Source organism: Notolepis coatsorum (assembly GCF_963971535.1).
Source record: "Notolepis coatsorum genome assembly, chromosome: 19".
Classification (NCBI taxonomy): Eukaryota; Metazoa; Chordata; class Actinopteri; order Aulopiformes; family Paralepididae; genus Notolepis; species Notolepis coatsorum.
The window spans coordinates 35,720,743-35,725,346 of NC_140183.1; positions in this window are offsets into that span (position 1 = coordinate 35,720,743).

Sequence of the window (4,604 nt, forward strand, 5' to 3'; positions counted from 1 at the left end):
GTGGCGTAGCGGAGATTGCGCTCGTCACCAATGCAAGAGGCTGCGGTCTCGATTCCCGGAGTCAGCATTGCCTTGCTGATCGTCATACTAACTCGTTTGACTGAGTTAGGGGGAGGGAAGTCATGGGTGGGAATCTGGCGTTGTGGACAGCAACGCCTACAGGTCAGGTCTGGGCGCTTGCTCAGCGGAGGCAGGACTTGATGAAGGCAGCGTGACCTCCCACGCGTTACGCTTCACCAATGAGAGTCCTCGCTGCCAGGTGAAAAAAGAGTCACTGGCTGTCGCCGCGTGTGTCCCTTGTACCGACCAGTAGGAGAACATGCGCACAACAACCAGGCAGGCGAGGGGGAGAATTGGCACAACGATTAAATTGGGACGGGGAGAAAAACAGATACAAATCTGAGAAAGAGAGGATACAATTATAATTTTTTTATTAAAAAAAATAACGATCATAGAAACGAGTATACTCGTTATTGGCAATTAATGTGTTAATGCTGATGCATTGTTCTGTTCTATTACCTGACAGGTATGTTGTAGCTCCCATGTTTTTGGTCCGTTGTGTTGTGGACTGTTTATTTTTATTGTTTTATTCCAATGTCTAAAATATGTTAATTAGCCGGAGGTGTATTCACTCAAGTGTAATTATAATTGTATATTGTGTATTGTGTATATTGTGTATATATATATTCTAACAGATTTGACATCTGAATGTTTTATAAGGCATACTAGCCGCCCCGCAGTCTATCCATAACAGATTTGAGTTTTGTGAGCTGCTGGCACCATTTTGTGAACATACATTAATGCTGATGCATTGTTCTGTTCTATTACCTGACAGGCGGCCAATAAACACGTCACAGTTTCGGCTAAAAGAGGATCACGAGTCTCCCTGTCTCTCATTGAACCAATACAAAACGTAGAGTCGTGGCAAGGGTCTGTCAAGGAGTAGGCCTGAAACCGGCTACACAGAAACAAACTATTTTTTACATGTTGGACTAGAAATAGTGTCTGTCAAATGAGCCATACTATTGTCTCCATAGGTATAATATAGAATATACAATAGCTCTGCAAAAGTCGTGAAATATCATGAAAATGGTCAAGAAAAGCTGGCGCTAGAAAGTGCAGATGGGGAAAGCTTGTGGCCGTGAAATAGTTAAATAGTCAACCCAATAATAAAGACCCAATAAATGGGACCCTGAAGATACAAAAAAACATTGTTGTGTTTTGTTCTACTTTGGGTAGGGGTATATATCTCTTGAGGACTTGCTGCTAGATTAGACACCCACAATAAACTGTGTTCAATACATGGGAAAAAAGAGGTGCTGGACAATAAATAATTCACATTAGATTTAGACTTGTTTCCTTGCACACAAAAAGAAAAAAACTCAAACTCGTTTTATAAAGGTGTGTAAAATGGTGTAAAAGATACATAATAATGTCCCCTTTAACGTCATCATTATGGACTGTCAGTTGAACGGAAGGAGACCCATAGAAACTCCTCCACCCAGACCCAGCCTGACCTGTAGCTGGCAGTGTGAAGAGTGATCACAGAGTGAGAGCCTACTCACCTGGTGGTCGAGACACTTGAGGATTTTTGAAAACTACTGAAGCGTAATTAACCTCGTCACCCATTGTTCAGACTCTGTATGATGTCGTCTGTCGTCAGCCGTGTCCAAACACAACACAACACAGCACGGCCGCAAATAAATCAGCACGACCTCACAGAGAAGTGCTAGTTCCTCCTCTTTGGCAGTTCAGTTCAGTAAGCAACTTCTGCTTTTGGTATTATGCATTAATGACTTGTTTTATTAAATATGAACTATGTGTACTGAGCCTGCAAAATATGACTTGCTACATGGTCATTTGGCGGTTAAAATGATAAGAAAACAAAACACATCTTGACATCTCACTGTTAACCAAATTAAGCTAACCACAATGGTGGTGAAAATCCTGTGATGTCTTAATTTGTGAAAAGTACACGTAACATATTCCCACACTCTTGCAGTGTGAACATGCCCTGTTGAACTATACTTGTTAGTCTCTCACGATAACGACATCAAAACAACTCTAGTTTTTCAAAGAGGGGGTAGGCAGGTATTTTTGAATTATTCATGACCATTTCACCCCATTTAAATGAACAGTTTCAAGGTATTCCTCTATGGGGCATCAAGTATCTTCAGACGAAATGTTGTTAATCTTTTTGTGATGATCCGACATAAGCAGTAACTTGTGCAAAACACACAAGTGAATAACATAACCAACATAAGCTAATGTTGGTCATCATTATAGAGGAAAGAGTTGGTGCAACAAGGAAGCAAAAAGGCAGACATTACTAGAGCTGTTAAACAGGAGGAACACACTCATCGATGGTATGGCACTGGACATTGGGCAGGATTTATAGCCAATGAAAGATAAGATGACTGCTTGTAATGTTGAAGTTATAGATCATAACCTTTTGTCACTATAGTTAATTAGTGAGTTACATGTATAGACAAACAGTGTGTGTTATTTCATTACATAGGGCATCATGCAAATCTACAGTACACATTTTCTTGCAAACTAGTATTGATGCAGTATCTGAAATACTTCAACTGATATTGATATACAGTATGGAATCCATTTCAAAGCCTTTATAGTGCATTGTTGACACATTCCTACCAACCCATCACAGAGAGCCACAGTGATGTCATCCTGGTATCTGTGTAACCATGGCAACTTGGCAGGAAGCCCGGTTGCTGTGATGTGAGAGATGGTCACTAGGTGGAGACAGTGAGGTTAAGTTTGAGCTTCAAAGACACTACAAGAATCTGATCTGCCTTCATTTCAATTCAGAATACATGGAGACTATGATTCACTATTTCCTTTATCTTGAATATACTTTATATGCAACTTCAATGCCATTTCATGCCATGTCTTTCCCTTGGAGTGTATCTTTCAGGGGCAATGTAAACAGTGATTGGTGGAATTTTAAATATGGTGGGATGTACTGGTGAATCAGTGGGAACGATGTGCTTTTGGCATCAGGGAAACTCCCCTGTGCAGAGGTGTTCCGGGTTTACTGCTTAAACCCCTCTTCCCCAAGAAGTTAATTATTTGGCACTACTTTGCAGAAGTAACCAATGTGGAAAACTAATATTGAACGCAAACAGTAATTTCAGGATTTGCGGGGCACTTCAGCAAAAAACAATGCTGATTAATTTTGCACAGAATCTCACACATCCAAAAACTCTACACAGTTTTGCACACATTCATTGAGTTTCAACGGTTTTTGAGAGTAAATGAGCGTGAATATGGCCATCAGTGACGTCATCAGGGACATTGAAATTGTGTTGTGTTAATTACAGCACCGTCAAAAATAGCAATACCTTGTCTTATGGGGACTACTACCTTATCATTAATTGTGCTGTAATTAACACAACACAAGGATTCAATGTGTTGTTTTTTTAAGTGCCCCTTTTCAGCAAATACTACCTTTAATTGATATTTACATTTTTACTTAAATGTTACTGACATTTTACTGTAATAATGTTGTCTTTTCCCCCCAACTAATTAAACAAATAATCTATGAATTGTTCCCTCTATCTTTTTTAAGACACATTTTTCTTTTCTTTTTAAAATACAAACTGAACATGAGTTGAAACAGTTAAGACAGTTAGCCTCTATTGGCATCACAGGCATGTTTCATCATTTGTGTCCATGGAAACATCACAGGAGACAATGAACTCATGCCATGAAAATATGCCTACTTCCACAGGAAAGATTCCACAGAAAGTCTGTTTATAATACTGCATAGGCATAGCTCATAAATGTTCAGACCAACATCATATATGGTTATATTTGATATTATTCAAGTTATTGCCATGTCTATTCTAAGGCATTTGAAGGTATAGGTAAGTAAATGCTTATTATTATAACTCACTTGCATAGCTTGTTCTGTCTGTGTGTCATAGAGCTGCATGGGACCGCTATCGCATGTCAACCCATCGTTTTCTTCCATCCTTCTGTTGCACTTTGCTGTATATACTATCTTGTAAAGCAGAACTTGTTTAAAAACAATCTTTAAAAATCCATATGGAACTATGACGACAGTATATCTATACTCACATTCATACCTTAGTCAGCAGAGCACTGATGTCATCAGGACAATTTAATTTAATAAGAAGCCAAACACATTCCAGCAGTGCTAGAGTTAACCTTACAAATTACATCACTGCTCTCCTACTCCCTTCCCCTCCTCCTCCATCCCTCCCTCCCTCCCTCCTCATCCCTTCCCCTGCCTCTTCCACCCTCTCTATCCCCTCCTCCACCATTTATCCCTCCCTCCATCCCTCCTCCCCTCCTCTGTTCTGTCTGCCAGCCCCCTTCATTAACTCTGCTATGAAAAGGGGAGCCTCTCGCTGGCGGTCACACTACAAGAGGCACAGAGCCTCACAGGAGCCGCACTCACACATACACACACATATACTCACACCCAAAGAGAGCGAGAGAGAGAGAGTGAGAGAGAGAGAACTGGCTCCTCATCATAATCAGCGTACTTCTGTCTAAGGCCTCGGCTTGACGTCTCTCTCTCTCTTTTTCCTCCTTGTTCCCTGTCTGTTTTCTTTGAC